Source organism: Arachis ipaensis, chromosome B04 (assembly GCF_000816755.2).
Source record: "Arachis ipaensis cultivar K30076 chromosome B04, Araip1.1, whole genome shotgun sequence".
In the NCBI taxonomy this organism is placed as follows: domain Eukaryota; kingdom Viridiplantae; phylum Streptophyta; class Magnoliopsida; order Fabales; family Fabaceae; genus Arachis; species Arachis ipaensis.
Genome location: NC_029788.2, coordinates 58357520 through 58376951, shown reverse-complemented (window position 1 = coordinate 58376951; position 19432 = coordinate 58357520).

Sequence of the window (19432 nt, the reverse complement as noted above, 5' to 3'; positions counted from 1 at the left end):
TGGTCAAAGAAGACGAAACTGGGCAACAACTCGTTTACTTCGTCAATAAAGCCCTACAAGGGGCCGAACTGAACTATCAAAAGATAGAGAAGTTCGCCCACGCCCTCATACTAACTTCTCGACGACTTTGCCCCTACTTTCAAGCTCACACCATCAAGGTTCGGACTAACTAGCCAATGAAAGGCATTCTCTAGAAGACAGACTTAGCTGGAAGAATTCTACAATGGGCAGTCGAGCTATCTGAGTTCGATCTTCAATATAAAGCTCGGACGGCCATGATGTCCCAATATTTGGCCGACTTCATCGCTGAATACACTGACACTCCGGGAACCCCCACAAGAAGGAACCTCTACGTAGACGGCTCGTCAAACAAAATTGGAAGTGGTGCAGGTGTGATAATAGAAAGCAATCAGGGAACCCAAATCGAACTCTCCCTCAAATTCGGGTTCCCTGCTTCAAATAACCAGGTTGAATACGAGGCTTTACTAGCTGGTTTGAGGCTGGCTAAGGAGGTTGGAGTTCAAAAGCTTATCATCTTCAGCGATTCACAAGTAGTCACCTCACAAATAGCTGGAAGCTACCAAGCTAAGGAGCCTACCATGAAAAAATACTTGGACAAAACCAGGAAGCAGCTCGGACAACTCGGGGAATATGAGGTCCGCCATATACCTCGGGAACAGAATGCTCGAGCTGATGCTCTCTCAAAACTAGCCAGTACCAAACCAGGGGGCAATAATAGAAGCCTCATCCAGGAAATACTGCAGAACCCATCAATTTCGGAAGAAGAAAAAGTCCTAGCCAAAGCAAGTCAGGATCAAGGATGGATGATGACGTTAGGATTTTTGCCAGTAAAGAATTTCATAAAAACAGTCGCGTTGTAGATATAGTCTCTAAACCGACAGAAATCCCTTCGTACAAACGTTTTGGTTGTCACAAGTAACAAACCCCTTTAAAATTGATAACCGAGTATTTAAACCTCGGGTCGTCTTCTCAAGGAATTGCAGGGAGGTATGTTCTTATTATTGGTTATGAGTTTGTAAATTGGGAAAATTTGGAGTTTGGGCAATGGGCACAGGTATATTTTCAAAGCAATAAAAATAAATAAATAACTGTAAAGCAAACTTTTGGCAAGGTATGAGAAATTAGAAGTCCAGACTTAGTTATTCTTATCAACAACAATGAAAGTTGAATCTTAATTCCACTTAGTCAACCTTTACTAAAGTAAAGGAAAGTCAAGGGACTAATTGGTTTGATCTTCGAATCCTATTTATTTCCTAAGAAAAGGTTGGGATTATTGAAGCTTAGTTCAATTAGCAAAGATAACAGTTATCAATTATGCTGTTGAGTTGGATAACTTCTGAGTTACTGATTTCTTAACCAAAACCAAAAGGGGAAAAGTAAATCTACTGGAATAAAAATGTCTTCAGATGGGAAGCAGTAATCATGTAAATAAAAGAAAGCAGTCATGAATTGAAATACCTCAAATAACATTAATTAAGAAAGTTATATGTAACATGGAAGAGTTCATAAATTAAATAAAAATAAAGAACCTGGGATTGAGAGTCACTCCTAAAACTAAGAGAAGTCCTAAATCCTAAGAGAGAGAGGAGAGAACCTCTCTCAAAACTAATCTAAATCATGAGAAGTGAATTATAAGAGCCTCCTTATGAATGGATGTATTCCCCCACTTTATAGCCTCTAATCTGTATTTTCTGGGCCGCAAACTGGGTCAGAAACAGCCCAGAATTCGCTGGTCCTGAATTCAACCACGGTGGATTTCCGTCATTGCGATGCGGCCGCATAGATCACGCGGTCGCGTCACTTAGCGTCAGGGAAACTATAGCATATTATATATCAAATCGAAGCCCCAGACGTTAGCTTTCCAACGCAACTGGAACCGCGTCGTTTGGATTTCTGTAGCTAAAGGTATAGCCGTTTGAGTGCGAAGAGGTCAGGCTGGACAGCTTAGCAATTTCTTCATCTTCTTGTATTCCTTCCACTTTTGCATGCTTCCTTTCCATCCTCCAAGTCATTCCTGCCCTATAATATTTGAAAACACTTAACACACATATCAAGGCATCTAATGGTGATAAGAGAGGATTAATAATAAGCAAATATAAGATCAAAGAAGCATGTTTTCAATCAAAGCACATAATTAGGAAGGTAAATGTAAAACCATGCAAATAGTATGAATAAGTGGGTAAAGAGTAGATAAAAACCATTCAATTGAGCACAAGATAAACCAGCACGAGTCCAGCCCAACTCCAGCTCAACTTTCTGCCATACACCCTTTTTACACCGATTTCAGGTCACGCGGCCGCGTGGGTGACGCGGTCGCGTGGGAGGCTATTTTTCCAAATGACGCGGACGCGTCATCGACGCGGTCGCGTGGAGTCAATTTGTGCTAATGGCGTGCCTCCAGCGCTGCTCCTGCGTAACTCTCTGTTCAATTCTTTTCTCCCCAACGCACTAGTGACGCGAACGCGTCAGCGACGCTGCCGCGTCGCGTGCGTGTTTTTTTTTTTTGTATAATCTGAAAAGATGCAGAATGCAGTGTTAATATGAATGTGATGCAAAACTCCAGGTTCAATATAATAAAATAAAATAAAATTTCAAAAACAAACAAAACTAAATAAAATTAAAATTGAGAAAGGAATGATTATACCATGGTGGGTTGTCTCCCACCTAGCACTTTTAGTTAAAGTCCTTAAGTTGAACATTTGGTGAGCTCCCTGTTATAGTGGCCTGTGCTTGAACTCATCTAGGAATCTCCACCAATGTTTGTATCTCCAGTCACCTCTGGGGTCCCAAACTAGGCATGTAAAGCCCTTAAGAAGCTTCAGACAGATTCTTAGGCTCCCGGGGTGACAAATGTCAGAGCAGATTCCAGGATCCCAAATCTTGCTTTTACACCCATCTTTATTGGTATCTGTATTTTTCCAATTGGGTGATAAGTAATTTGAATTCTCACTGCAGCTACCAAACAGCTTCCTAGACCCATTCAGTTGAGCTTTACACCAACCTTTGCGTTTAAACTTAAAGCTTCCAACCATAATGAACCTTGCAGGACAAAATTCTTACCACTGGCCATCTTCCTCTTACTCTTAATGCCACAAAGAACTTTAAGTTGACCATCTGTCTCCAGTAGCCCATATTCAAGTGGGATTAGAAAGCTAAGGGATATGAGTTTTACCCACTTGAATGTTGTGAAGGATGATGGCAACTTAGGGGGAGGTATTTTTAATGAAATTGGAAGCTCCACTCCCTTGTGCTCTTCTCTTATAATTACCACCTCTTTGCAAGCTTCTTCAATTTCAACCTCTTCCTCTTGGTAGCTTTCTTCCAATTCAATCTTCTCTTCATTGCTTTCCAAGGGCATGGGAGGTTGTGCTTCTTCTTCTTGAATCTCCATCTCTTGATCAACCTCTTCCAAGTCTTCAACTGTGATATGCCTTGGAGGTTGTACACCCTCCTCAGCATCAATTTCAAATGTCTTGGAAGGGGGTTCTATGACTGGACTTTCCCATGGAGGTTCTGCATCTCCTAAGTCTTCAACCAATTCTTCTTCTTCAATAATTCCGGCTTCCTCTACTTGTTCCAGTACAAAGTCATGCTCTGTACTATTCACTGGAGTTTCTAGTTTCTCCTTCATACTACGTTCTTCATTAGATTGTCCACATGAAGCCATGGGGGTTCCTTGAGTGTCTGAACATCGGGAAGCTAATTGACTCATTATTACTTGCTCCAATTGACGAATGGTTGCATGACATCGATCCACTGTTTCCTTGAAACCATCCTTTGTCTCTTGATGCACTCGGCTTTCATAAATAGGATCATAGTGCTCTTGGATTGATGGATATGGAGATGGTGAATATTGAAGTGGTGGTTCTTGTGAGTAATTGGGTTGGAATTGGGGTGGTTCTATATATGGTTCATATGGCTCATAAGATGGTTGGTATGGTGGTTGAGGGTTAGGGTCATATGGAGGTGAATGGCGGAAAGGGGCTTGTGAGTTTGATGGTCCAAAGTTATGTTGAGGAGAGGGTTCATAGGCATATGGTGGTGGTTGTTGATAATCAAAAGAGTGCTCACCATAGCCATTGCCTTGATATGCATCACAGAATGGTTGTTGATAGTCCATTGGAGGTGGTTGTTGCCATGAGGGTTGATTAAATCCTTCTGGCTCCTCCCATGTTTGATTCTTCCAACCTTGATGCCTGTTCTCATTATAGTTTCCATTCCTAACAACAACATTGGAATAAAACTTGAAGCGAGAGGGGTGAGAATTCATAGTAGCTAAATTAAAAACAAAAATAAAAATAAATTTAAATTAAAAGGTTATTTAAATTTTGAATTTGAAAATTAAATTTTAAAATTTTGAACTTTAAATTTTTGAAATTTGACTTTTGAAATAAGATAAGATAAGATAAAAATTTTAAAATAAAAACCAATAACCTCTTAACTTAAGAAAAAGAAAAAAATAAAAACAAAAAATAAAAACAAATAAACAGGTAAAAGAAAAATATTTACAATAACCAATAATAAGGCACACGTTTGCAATTCCCCGGCAACGGCGCCATTTTGACGTTAGGATTTTTGCCAGTAAAGAATTTCATAAAAACAGTCGCGTTGTAGATATAGTCTCTAAACCGACAAAAATCCCTTCGTACAAACGTTTTGGTTGTCACAAGTAACAAACCCCTTTAAAATTGATAACCGAGTATTTAAACCTCGGGTCGTCTTCTCAAGGAATTGCAGGGAGGTATGTTCTTATTATTGGTTATGAGTTTGTAAATTGGGGAAATTTGGAGTTTGGGCAATGGGCACAGGTATATTTTCAAAGCAATAAAAATAAATAAATAACTGTAAAGCAAACTTTTGGCAAGGTATGAGAAATTGGAAGTCCAGACTTAGTTATTCTTATCAACAATAATGAAAGTTGAATCTTAATTCCACTTAGTCAACCTTTATTAAAGTAAAGGAAAGTCAAGGGACTAATTAGTTTGATCATCGAATCCTATTTATTTCCTAAGAAAAGGTTGGGATTATTGAAGCTCAATTTAATTAGCAAAGATAACAGTTATCAATTATGCTGTTGAGTTGGATAACTTCTGAGTTACTGATTTCTTAACCAAAACCAAAAGGGGAAAAGTAAATCTACTGGAATAAAAATGTCTTCAGATGGGAAGCAGTAATCATGTAAATAAAAGAAAGCAGTCATGAATTGAAATACCTCAATTAACATTAATTAAGAAAGTTATATGTAACATGGAAAAGTTCATAAATTAAATAAAAATAAAGAACCTGGGATTGAGAGTCACTCCTAAAACTAAGAGAAATCCTAAATCCTAAGAGAGAGAGGAGAGAACCTCTCTCAAAACTAATCTAAATCATGAGAAGTGAATTATAAGAGCCTCCTTATGAATGGATGCATTCTCCCACTTTATAGCCTCTAATATGTGTTTTCTGGGCCGCAAACTGGGTCAGAAACAGCCCAGAATTCGCTGGTCCTGAATTCAACCACGCTGGATTTCTGTCACTGCGACGCGGCCACATGGATCACGCGGTCGCGTCAGCTAGCGTCAGGGAAACTATAGCATATTATATATCAAATCGAAGCCCCGGACGTTAGCTTTCCAACGCAACTAGAACCGCATTGTTTGGACCTCTGTAGCTAAAGTTATAGCTGTTTGAGTGCGAAGAGGTCAGGCTGGACAACTTAGCAATTTCTTCATCTTCTTGTATTCCTTCCACTTTTGCATGCTTCCTTTCCATCCTCCAAGTCATTCTTGCCCTATAATATCTGAAAATACTTAATACACATATCAAGGCATGTAATGGTGATAAGAGAGGATTAATAATAAGCAAATATAAGATCAAAGAAGCATGTTTTCAATCAAAGCACATAATTAGGAAGGTAAATGTAAAACCATGCAAATAGTATGAATAAGTGGGTAAAGAGTAGATAAAAACCACTCAATTGAGCACAAGATAAACCATAAAATAGTGGTTTATCAGATGACTCCCATAATCAGCTACCTCAAATCAGAGATACTCCCTACAGATAAGAATGAGGCGAAGAGGTTAAAGCGGGAGGCACAGTACTACACCATCATAAACAACATCTTATACAAGAGAGGGATTTCGATACCCCTATTAAAATGTGTGCCGACCTCCAACAAAAAAGAGGTTTTAGAAGAAGTACACAGTGCCATCTGTGGCAACCATCTCGGAGCACGAGCTCTTGCCAAAAAAGTACTATGAGCCGGATTCTTTTGGCCGACTTTGCAAAAGGAAGCAACAGAGTTCGTAAAGACATGTCCACCATGTCAGAAACATGCTAATTTTCACATCGCCCCACCAGAGGAACTCATCAGCGTAACCTCACCTTGGCCATTTGCAAAATGGGGACTTGACATCCTCGAGCCCTTCCCCCAAGGATCACGACAGGTCAAGTTCCTCATCGTAGGGGTAGACTATTTCACAAAGTGGATTGAAGCAGAGCCCCTAACTAATGCCACCATTCAAAGAAGTCGGAAATTCCTATATAGAAACATTGTCACAAGGTTTGGGGTTCCTTACTCCATTACCACAGACAATGGCACCCAATTCACAGACACAGGCTTTAGAAAGTTGGTAGCCGACTTGAAAATAAAGCACCAATTCACGTTCGTAGAACACCCCCAGGCTAACAGACAAGAAGAAGCTGCCAACAAAGTCATATTAGCTGGGTTAAAACGAAGATTACATGATGCAAAGGGAGCCTGGGCTAAAGAGCTCCCACAAGTGCTATGGGCATATCGGACAACTCCCCACTCCACGACAAAAAATCACCTTTCCGACTGGCTTACAGAATGGAGGCAATGATCCCAGTGGAAGTTGAAGAAGGATCCCCCAGAATGATCCTCTATAGTGAAGAGGCCAACTCCCAACTTCAAAGGGAAGAGATTGACCTACTCCCAAAAATTTGAGAAAGAGCTCGGATCAGGGAAGACGTGTTAAAGCGCCGAATGGCCTCAAGATACAATCGAAAGGTAGTACAGCGAAGTTTTACCAACAATGACCTGATCCTAATCTAAAATAATATCGGAACAAGTCGACCTAGAGAGGGGAAGCTGGCAGCTAACTGGAAAGGACCCTACCGAGTCACAGAGGTACTAGGAAAAGGCTACTATAGGGTGTCCGAACTCGAGGGGCAAGAGCTACCAAGGTCGGGGCACGCTTGCAACCTAAGAATGTATTATAGTTAAAAGATCTTAGGTCAAATGTGCACTCTTTTTCCTGAAAAGGTTTTTTAACGAGGCACCAAGCCAAGATCTGCAAAAATGCCTAACTTAGAAGGGTAAGCACCTACATGTATATATTTTTCCTATATGTCTACTTTCTATTTGAATAAAACTTTTGAGATCTTTTCTACAAAGCCCCTCTACGCATTAATCTGAACACAAAGCTAATGGTCGGCAAGGTGAAAACCAAATTCACCGCCCAATCACGATGAAACCCGAATTCATCGTTCGATTTCGACAAAGATCGGCAAAGTGAAAACCAAATTCACTGCTCGATCAAGACAAAGCTACAGGTCAGCAAGGTGAAAATCAAATTCACCGTCCGATCACGACAAATCGACAAAGTTATAAAAAGTAATCCATAGCTGAGGCCTGGCCATCCCTGACTAAAAAATGGATTACTAGAAATAACTTAGAACGGACCGACATGAAGAAGTCGGACCAATCGACCAAAGCAACAAAAGTTATAAAAAGTAATCTATAGAAAGAGGCCTGACAAGGTCTGAAGAAAAATGGATTGCTAAAAATAACTTAGAAGTCAGACCAATCGACACGAAAGCTACAAAGAGTTATAAAAAGTAATCCATAGCTGAGGCCTGGCCAGTCCTGACTAAAAATGGATTACTAAAAATAACTTAGAAGGCACCGACATGAAGAAGCCGGCCCAAGCTGATTAAAGCGACAGAGTTATAAAAAGTAAATCCATAAAAAGAGATCTGACGAGGTCCAATTAAAAATGGATTACTAGAAATAACTCGAGAAGATCCGACGAGAAAATTCGACCAACAGAAGGCATGCGCTAAAAGGGATACAGCTTGACACAAAAGGCCACAACCTCACCAAAATCAAACTACAAGTATACTAAACAGAATAGTCAAACAAAGTGATGAGCGGATAATTTATACCCTTTTTGGCATTGCTTTTACATAGTTTTTAGTATGTTTTAGTTACTTTTTATTATATTTTTATTAGTTTTTATGCAAAAATCACATTTCTGGACTTTACTATGAGTTTGTGTGTTTTTCTGTAATTTCAGGTATTTTTTGGCTGAAATTGAGGGACCTGAGCAAAAGTCTAATTCAGAGGCTGAGAAAGGACTGCAGATGCTGTTAGATTCTGACCCTCCTGCACGCAAAGTGAATTTTTTGGAACTACAGAAGCCCAATTGGCGCGTTCTCAATTGTATTAGAAAGTAGACATCTTGGGCCTTTCAGAAATGTATAATAGTCTATACTTTGCCCGAGATTTGATGGCCCAAACTGGCGTTTAAACATCAGTCAGAGACCCTTTTCTGGTGTAAAACGCCAGAACTGGCACCAAAGCTGGAGTTAAACGCCCAAACTGGCATCCAAACTGGCGTTTAACTCTAGAAAAGGCCTATGCACGTGTAAAGCTCAATGCTCAGCCCAAGCACACACCAAGTGGGCCCTGAAAGTGGATTTCTGCACTATCTGCACTTAGTTACTTATTTTCTGTAATCCCTAGTAACTAGTTTTAGTATAAATAGCACTTTTACTATTGTATTCGTAGTTTTGGAACACATCTTATGCCATATTTCACATTTGGAGGCTGGCCACACGGCCATGCCTAGACCTTGTTCTCTTATGTATTTTCTACGGTGGAGTTTCTACACCTCAAAGATTAAGGTGCGGAGCTTTGCTGTTCTTCATGAATTAATGCAAGTACTATTGTTTCTCTTTCAATTCACGCTTACTTCTTCTCCAAGATATACTCTCGTACTTAATTCAGTTAATTCAGAATGAAGGGGTGACCCGTGACAATCACCCACTATCTTCGTTATTCACATAGCCTAGATCCGCGTGCCTGACAACCACAAGCAGTCTACATGATGTTCAACGTAGTCATTGGACGACAGCCGGAGTATAGTCTTTTGGGTCTCTAATTCACGGACCGAGTCTGTGAGATTAGAACCTTCGTGGTATAGGCTAGAATCAATTGGCATCATTCCTGAGATCCGGAAAGTCTAAACCTTGTCTGTGGTATTCTGAGTAGGATCTGGAAAGGGATGACTATGACGAGCTTCAAACTTACGAATGTTGGGTGCAGTGACAGTGTGCAAAAGGATAGAGAGATCCTATTCTGACGCTAGTGAGAACCGACAGATGATTAGCCGTGCGGTAGCTGTACCTGGTATTTTTCATCCGAGATGAAAAATCCGACAGTTGATTAGCCGTGCAGAAACTGTACCTGGTATTTTTCATCCGAGAGGATCATACAGCTTGACATGGAAGGAAGCACACATGATTGAATGAAGACAATAGAAAAGCAGAGGTTCAGAAGCAACAAAGCATCACCAAACGCTTATCTGAAATTCCCACCAATGAATTACATAAGTATCTTTATTTTAATTTATGTTTTATTTATCTTTTGATTATCAAAACTCATAACCAATTGAATCCTCCTGACTAAGATTTACAGGATGACCATAGCTTGCTTCAATCCGACAATCTCCCTGGGATCGACCCTTACTCACGTAAGGTATTACTTGGACGAACCAGTGCACTTGCTAGTTAGTTGTGTGGAGTTGTGAAAAGTGTGATCACAATTCCGTGCACCAAGTTTTTGGCGCCGTTGCCGGGGATTGTTCGAGTTTGAACAACTGACGGTTCATCTTGTTGCTTAGATTGGGTAATTTTATTTTATGTTTAAGCTTTTTATTTTTAATTTCGAAAAAAAATTTGTGTTTTCGAAAAAAATCATTCAAAATTTTTTAAGAATGAAGTCTAGAGTTTCATAAGATATGTTGAAACATGGCTGGCTGTTAAGCCATGTCTAATCTTTTGGACTGAGGTTTCCACTTTCCATTGTAGAAGGGACATGTCTGTATTTGTTATGCTAAAGCTTGGCTGGCCATTTGGCCATGTCTAATCTTTTGAACTGGAGCTTTAGACTAACATTGCATGAATCCTGGAATTCTTATTAAAAATTTTGAATTTTTTTATTTTTTTTACCAAAATAATTTCGCAAAATATACAAAAAAATTTAATAAAACCATAAAAACCAAAAATAATTTTGTGTTTCTTGTTTGAGTCTAGTGTCAAATTTTAAGTTTGGTGTCAACTGCATGTTTTTAATTTTTCTTAGATTTTAGAAAATTCATGCATTGTGTTCTTCTTTGATCTTCAAGTTGTTCTTGATGATTTTCCTTGTTTAATCTTGTGATTTTCTTGTTTTGTGTTTTTTTTTGTTATTTTTCATATGCATTTTCGAATTCATAGTGTCTAAATATTACAAATTTCTAAGTTTGGTGTCTTGCATGCCTTTCTTTTCTTAAAAATTTTCAAAAATATGTTCTTGATGTTCATCATGATCTTCAAAGTGTTCTTGGTGTTCATCTTGACATTCAAAGTGTTCTTGCATGAATTATTTGTTTTGATCTTAAATTTTTATGTCTTGTGTAATTTTGTTGTTTTTCTCTTTCTTCATTAATTCAAAAAAATAAAAAATAATATCTTTCCCTTGTTTTACTCATAAATTTCGAAATTTTGGGTTGACTTAGTCAAAGATTTTCAAAATTTAGTTGTTTCTTATTAGTCAAGTCAAAATTTCAATTTAAAAATTCTATCTTTTGAAATCTTTTTCAAAATCAAATCTTTTTCATTTTTCTTTTATATTTCTTTTCGAAAATATTTTTTAAAATTAATTTTCAAAAACTTTTTCTTATTTTTTCATATTTTCGAAAACTTTACTAACAATTAATGTTTTGATTCAAAAATTTAAAGTTTGTTACTTTCCTGTTAAGAAAGGTTCAATATTTGAATTCTAGAATCATATCTTTTAGTTTCTTGTTAGTCAAGTCATCAACTTTAATTTTAAGAATCAAATCTTTTTAATTTCTTTTTCAATTATTTTTCAAAATAAATTTTAATCATATCTTTTTAAAATTTTAATTTCAAAATCTTTTTCTAACTTCTTATCTTTTCAAAATTTATTTTCAAATCTTTTTCAATTAACCACTTGACTTGTTTGTTTTAATTTTAAAAAATTTTACTATTTCTTATCTTTTTCAAAACCACCTAACTACTTTTCTCTCTCATTAATTTCGAATACTAACTAATAAATTTTTCAAAAATCTTTTTAACTTATTTAGTTTTCAATTTGCTTTTATTTATTCTCTTCAATTTCGAATTCTAACTTACAATTAAAATAAAAACATAAATATTTTTCTTTTCTTTTAATTAATATTCGAATACTCCCTCTCTCTCATCTCTTTCTATTTATTTTATTTATTCACTAACACTTCTCTTCTACTCATCTAATAATTCGAACCATCTCTCTCTCTCTCTCTCTGTGTTCGAATTTCTTCTTCTTCCTTCTTCATTCTATTCTTCTTTTCCTCTGACACATAAAGGAATCTCTATACTGTGAAATAGAGGATTCTTCTTCTTTTCTGTTCTCTTCTTTTTCATATGAGCAAGAACAGGGATAAAGACATTCTTGTTGAAGCTGATCCTGAACCTGAAAGGACTCTGAAGAGCTAAGAGAAGCTAAAGCACAACACTCCGGAGTGGACCTTATAGAAAATTTCAAAAAAGAAGCAGACATGGCAGCCAAACCCAATAACAATGGTGGAGATGCAAGGAAGATGCTTGGTGACTTTACTACACCAACTTCCGACTTCTATGGAAGAAGCATCTCAATTCCTGCAATTGGAACAAACAACTTTGAGCTTAAGCCTCAATTGGTTTCTCTAATGCAGCAGAATTACAAGTTTTATGGACTTCTATTGGAATATCCTCATCAGTTCTTAGCTGAATTCTTGCAAATCTGTGACACTGTTAAGACCAATGGGGTTAATCCCGAGGTCTACAAACTTATGCTTTTCCCCTTTGCTGTAAGAGATAGAGCTAGGATATGGTTGGACTCACAACCTAAAGAAAGCCTGAACTCTTGGGAAAAGTTAGTCAATACTTTCTTGGCCAAATTCTTTTTACCTCAAAAGATGAGCAAGCTTAGAGTGGAAGTCCAAACCTTCAGATAGAAGGAAGGTGAATCCCTCTATGAAGCTTGGGAAAGATACAAGCAATTGATCAGAAGGTGTCCTTCTGACATGCTTTCAAAATGGAGCATCTTATGTATATTCTATGATGGTCTGTCTAAATTGTCCAAGATGTCATTGGACCACTCTGTTGGTGGATCTCTTCATATGAAGAAAACCCCTGCAGAAGCCCAGGAACTCATTGAAATGGTTGCAAATAACCAGTTCATGTATACTTCTGAAAGAAATCCTGTGAATAATGGGATGACTTAAAAGAAAGGAGTTCTTGAGATTGATACTCTGAATGCCACATTGGCTCAGAATAAAATATTGACTCAGCAAGTCAATATGATTTCTCAGAATCTGACTGGAATGCAAACTGCATCCTGTAGTACTAAAGAAGCTTCCTCTGAAGAAGAAGCTTATGATCCTGAGAATCCTACAATGGAAGAGGTGAATTACATGGGAGAATCCTATGGAAACACCTATAATCCTTCATGGAGGAATCATCCTAATTTCTCATGGAAGGATAAGCAGAAGCCTAATCAAGGCTTCAATAATAATAATGGTGGGAGAAATAAGTTTAGCAATAGCAAGCCTTTTCCATAATCTTCTCAGCAACAGACAGAGAATTCTAAGCAGAGCCTCTCTGACTTAGCAACCATAGTCTCTGATCTATCTAAGACCACTCTCAGTTTCATGACTGAAACAAGGTCCTCCATCAGAAATTTGGAGGCACAGGTGGGTCAGCTGAGTAAAAGAGTTACTGAAATCCCTCCTAGTACTCTCTCAAGCAATACAGAAGAGAATCCAAAGAGAGAGTGCAAGGCCATCAATATATCTAAAGTGGCCGAACCTATAGAGGAGGAAGAGGCAGTGATTTCCAGTGAGGAGGACCTCAATGGACGTCCACTGACCACTAAGGAGTTCCCTAATGAGGAACCAAAGGAATCCGAGGCTCATACAGAGACCATAGAGATTCCACTGAACTTACAGTTGTCATTCATGAGCTCTGATAAGTATTTTTCCTCTGAAGAGGATGAAGATATTGTTGAAGAGCAAGTTTCTCGGTATCTAGGAGCAATCATGAAGCCGAATGCCGAGTTATTTGGTAATGAGACTTGGGAGGATGAACCTCCATTACTTATCAATGAACTGAATACCTTGGTTCAACAGAAATTACCTCAGAAGAAACCAGATCCCGGAAAGTTCTTAATACCTTCTACCATAGGCACCATGATCTTTGAGAAGGCTCTGTGTGACATGGGGTCAGGAATAAACCTCATGCCACTCTCTATAATGGAGAAACTAGGGATCTTTGAGGATCTTTGAGGTACAAGCTGCAAGAATCTCACTAGAGATGGCAGATAATCAATGAAATAGGCTTATGGACTTGTAGAGGATGTCTTAGTGAAGGTTGAAAGCTTGTACATCCTTGCTGATTTCATAATCCTAGACACTGGGAAGGATGAGGATGAATCCATTATCCTTGGAAGACCCTTCCTAGCCACAGCAAGAGCTGTGATTGATGTGGAGAGAGGAGAGTTAGTCCTTTAATTGAATGAGGACTACCTTGTGTTTAAGGCTCAAGGATCTTCTTCTATATCCATGGAGAGGAAGCATGAAAAGTTTCTCTCAATACAGAGTCAAACAGAGCCCCCACACTTAACTTCTAAGTTTGGAGTTGGGAGGCCACCATTAAGCTCTGAGTCTCTGTGAAGCTCTCTAAGAGCTCACTGTCAAGCTATTGACATTAAAGAAGCGCTTATTGGGAGGCAACCAATGTTATTTAATTATATTTATTTTTATAGACATTTGTTTTCCATTGTCATGTTATGTTTTCTTTAGGTAGATGATCATGTAGAGTCACAAAAACAGCTATAGAATTAAAGTGGAATAAAAAAATAGCACAAAAATAGCATACCCTGGAGGACAAGCTTATTGGCGTTTAAACGCCAGTAAGGATAGCAGAATGGGCGTTTAACGCCCAGTCTGGCATCATTCTGGGCGTTAAACACTAGAATTAGCAGACAGACTGGCGTTTAACGCCAGAAAAGGGTGTCTGGCTGTCTGGCTGCATTAAACGCTAGAATTGGTAGACAGACTGGCGTTTAACACCAGAAAAGGGCATCAGCCTGGCGTTTAATGTCAGAAAAGGTAGCAGAGATGGCGTTAAACGCCAGAAATGGCACACAGAGGGCGTTTAAACGCTAGAAAGGTGCAAGGACCAGAATTCCTTGACACCTCAGGATCTGTGGACCCCACAGGATCCCCATCTACCCCACCTCTCCTTCTCTCCTCTTCACACCTTTCCATAATACTCTTCCCTAAACACCATTCACCTATCAAATCCTACTCTCTTGCCCACAAACCCATCACTAAAAAGAGGATGGAGCAAACAAGAGAGCCCACTCATGGACCTCAACAAGATCATGAGGAAATCCCTCATCAAGAAATCCCTGAGATGCCTCAAGGGATGCATTTCCCTCCACACAACTATTGGGAGCAACTCAACACCTCTTTAGGAGAATTGAGTTTCAATACGGAGCAACTAAGAGTGGAGAACCAAGAGCACTCCATCATCCTCCATGAAACCAGAGAGGACCAAAAGGCCATGAGAGAGGAGCAACAATGGCAAGGAAGAGACATAGAGGAGCCCAAGCACTCCATAGGATCTTCAAGAGGAAGAACTAGCCGCCGTCAATAAGGTGGACCCGTTCTTTAATTTTCTTATTCTTATTTTTCTGTTTTTCATTTTTATGCTTTATGTTTTGACTATGTTTGTGTCTTCATTACATGATCATTAGTGTTTAGTGTCTATGTCTTAAAGCTATGAATGTTCCATGAATCTTTCACCCTTCTTAAATGAAAAATATTTTCTGAAAAAAAAAAAGAAAAAGAAGTACATGAATTTCCAATTCTATCTTGAAATTAGTTTAATTATCTTGATGTGGTGGCAATACTTTTTGTTTTCTAAATGAATGCTTGAATAGTGCATATTTTTTATAGTGAAGTTTATAAATGTTAAAATTGTTGGCTCTTGAAAGAATAATGAAAAGGAGAAATGTTATTAATAATCTAAAAAATCATAAAATTGATTCTTAAAGCAAGAAAAAGCAGTGAAGAACACAAAACTTGCGAAAAAAAGGGGCGAAAAAAATAAAGAAAAAGAAAAAGCAAGCAGAAAAAGCCAATAGCTCTTTAAACCAAAAGGTAAGAGCAAAAAGCCAATAACCCTTTAAACTAAAAGGCAAGGGTAAAAAGGATCCAAGGCTTCGAGCATTAATGGATAGGAGGCCCCAAAGGAATAAAATCCTGGCCTAAGCGGCTAAATCAAGTTGTCCCTAACCATGTGCTTGTGGCGTGAAGGTGTCAAGTGAAAAGCTTGAGACTGAGCGGTTAAAGTCATGGTCCAAAGCAAAAAGAGTGTGCTTAAGAACTCTAGGCACCTCTAACTGGGGACTCAAGCAAAGCTGAGTCACAATCTGAAAAGGTTCACCCAGTTATGTGTCTGTGGCATTTATGTATCCGGTGGTAATACTGGAAAACAAAATGCTTAGGGTCACGGCCAAGACTCACAAAGTAGCTGTGTTCAAGAATCAACATACTGAACTAGGAGAATCAATAACACTATCTGAATTCTGAGTTCCCCTGGATGCCAATCATTCTGAACTTCAAAGGATAAAGTGAGATGCCAAAACTATTCAGAAGCAAAAAGAACCTAGTCCCGCTCATCTAATTGGAACTAAGCTTCATTGATATTTTTGAAATTTATTGTATTTTCTCTTCTTTTTATCCTATTTTGTTTTTGGTTGCTTGGGGACAAGCAAAAATTTAAGTTTGGTGTTGTGATGAGCGGATAATTTATACCCTTTTTGGCATTATTTTTACATAGTTTTTAGTATGTTTTAGTTATTTTTTATTATATTTTTATTTGTTTTTATGAAAAAATCACATTTTTGGACTTTACTATAAGTTTGTGTATTTTTCTGTAATTTCAGGTATTTTCTGGCTGAAATTGAGGGATGATGAGCGGATAATTTATACGCTTTTTGACATTGTTTTTAGTATGTTTTTAGTAGGATCTAGTTACTTTTAGGGATGTTTTCATTAGTTTTTATGTTAAATTCACATTTCTGGACTTTACTATGAGTTTGTGTGTTTTTCTGTGATTTCAGGTATTTTCTGGCTGAAATTGAGAGACTTGAGCAAAAGTCAGATTCAGAGGTTGAAGAAGGACTGCTGAGGCTGTTGGATTCTGACCTCCCTATACTCAAAATGGATTTTCTGGAGCTACAGAACTCAAAATGGCGCGCTTCCATTTGCGTTGGAAAGTAGACATTCAGGGCTTTGCAGAAATATATAATAGTCTATACTTTGGCCAAGAATAGACGACGTAAACTGGCATTCAACGCCAGCCTTCTGCCCAAATCTGGAGTCCAGCGCCAGTGGTGATGTATCACATAAAGCCAGCCATGTTAAGGAGTAAGACTGATTGGATGAAGGCAGCAGGAAAGCAAAGGTTCAGAGGAACGAAAAGCATCTCTATTCGCTTATCTGAAATTCTCACCAATGAATTACATAAGTATTTCTATCCTTTATTATTTATCTTTTAATTATCTAATCCAATCACATTTAACCCTACCTGATTGAGATTTGCAAGGTGACCATAGCATGCTTCATACCAATAATCTCCGTGGGATTCGACCCTTACTCACGTAAGGTATTACTTGGACGACCCAGTGCACTTGCTGGTTAGTTGTGCGAAGTTGTGAACCATGGTATTGGCATCATATTTTTGGCGCCATTACCAGGGAAAGAAAGAGCGATGAATTTTACATAATCAAAGTGTAATCACAATTTCTGCGCACCAAGGGACCTAAGCAAAAGTCTGATTCAGAGGCTGAGAAAGGACTGCAGATGCTGTTGGATTCTGACCCTCCTACACGCGAAGTGGATTTTCTGTAGCTACAGAAGCCCAATTGGCGCGCTCTTAATAGCGTTGGAAATTAGACATCTTGGGCTTTCCAGCAATGTATAATAGTCCATACTTTGCCCGAGATTTGATGGCCCAAACTGGCATTTAAACACCAGCCAGAGACCCTTTTCTGGCGTAAAACGCCAGAACTAGCACCAGAACTGGAGTTAAACGCCCATACTGGCATCCAAGCTGGCGTTTAACTCTATAAAAGGCCTATGCAAGGTAAAGCTCAATGCTCAGCCCAAGCACACACTAACTGGGCCCTGGAAGTGGATTTCTGCACTATCTGCACTTAGTTACTTATTTTCTGTAATCCCTAGTAACTAGTTTTAGTATAAATAGCACTTTTACTATTGTATTCGTAGATTTGGAACACATCTTATGCCATATTTCACATTTGCAGGCTGGCCACACGGCCATGCCTAGACCTTGTTCTCTTATGTATTTTCTACGGTGGAGTTTCTACACCTCAGATTAAGGTGCGGAGCTCTACTATTCTTCATGAATTAATGCAAGTACTATTGTTTCTCATTCAACTCATGCTTACTTCTTCTTCAAGATATACTCTTGTACTTAATTCAGTTAAGTCAAAATGAAGGGGTGATCCGTGACAATCACCCACTATCTTGATTACTCGCTTAGCCAAGATCCGCGTGCCTGACAACCACAAGCGGTCTACATGATGTTCAACGTAGTCATTGGACGATAGCCAGAGTATAGTCTCTTGGGTCTCTAATTCACGGACCGAGTCCGTGAGATTAGAACCTTCGTGGTATAGGCTAGAATCAATTGGTAGCATTCCTGAGATCCGGAAAGTCTAAACCTTGTCTGTGGTATTCCGAGTAGGATCTGGGAAGGGATGACTGTGACAAGCTTCAAAGTCACAAATGTTAGACGCAGTGACAGTGTGCAAGAGGATAGAGAGATCCTATTTCGACGCTAGTGAGAACCGACAAATGATTAGCCGTGTGGTAGCTGTTCTTGGTATTTTTCATCCGAGACGAGAAATCCAACAGTTGATTAGCCGTGCAGAAACCGTACCTGGTATTTTTCATCTGAGAGGATCGTACAGCTTGGCATGAAAGGAAGCTGATGGGATATTTTGGTGGAAAAATGAATTTCTCCCAAAACACACAAATCTAACCGGCAAGTGCACCGGGTCGCATCAAGTAATAATAACTCACGGGAGTGAGGTCGATCCCACAGGGATTGAAGGATTGAGCAATTTTAGCTTAGTGGGTAATTTAGTCAAGCGAATCAAGTTTTGGTTGGGTGATTTGTGATTTGCAGAATGTAAATTGCATGAAATTAAAGAGAGCAGGAAATTAAATTGCTGAATCTTAAAGAACAAATGGTTGATTAAATCAAAGGAAGCATGAAAATTTACCCATATTAGCTTACTTGTAGCTCACGAAAGTGCACAATTCAAGTGAAAACTAAAGAAAAGGGCTAGTGAAACTAGGCTAAGATGACTTGTCATCACAACACCAAACTTAAAGCTTGCTTGTCCTCAAGCAAGAAATGAATTATGCTCAAAGGTTCTTTCAATTAAGATGGATTGAAGAATAGCTTGTAATGTCCAGTGAGTGAAGTGATCAAGTAAAGTGGGGTGAACTCTAAATCATGTGCTCTTGCAAGGGCTTCAATGCTCACTAGTCCTCACATATTGGGAGTCTTAGGTCTTAGGATTTTCATCCAAATGGTATCATGGAGATCTTTTTATATGTAGTCACCTTGAAGCAGCTTATAGTTTCTGTGCTTTGGCCTCGACTCTAAGTATCATGTCTCAAAGCGGATCTTTAAATAAGCTTTCAATCAATACTCCTAAACCAGTTGGTTTTAAGGTATTAGGTGTTAAAGCACCCCTAAGGATTTACTTGCTCAAGCCTCTTTCTTTGACACAACTCAACCACAAGCATTTTACTAGGCTAACAACTCTTTGAGTCATTGTTTCTTTCTTTCTTTTTCTGCCTAGTAATTGATGCTCAGAGCCTTGGGCTATGTTCTTTTTGCTTTTGTATTTTCCTTATTTTCTTTTGTTTTGTTTGCTGCTTCTTGAATCAATAAATTTTTGAGAATATCCACAATACTTCTTTGAACTTCATGTCCTGCCTATGAGCTCCCATGCAAGTGTTCACAAGCATGCAACCTCAATACAAAATCATA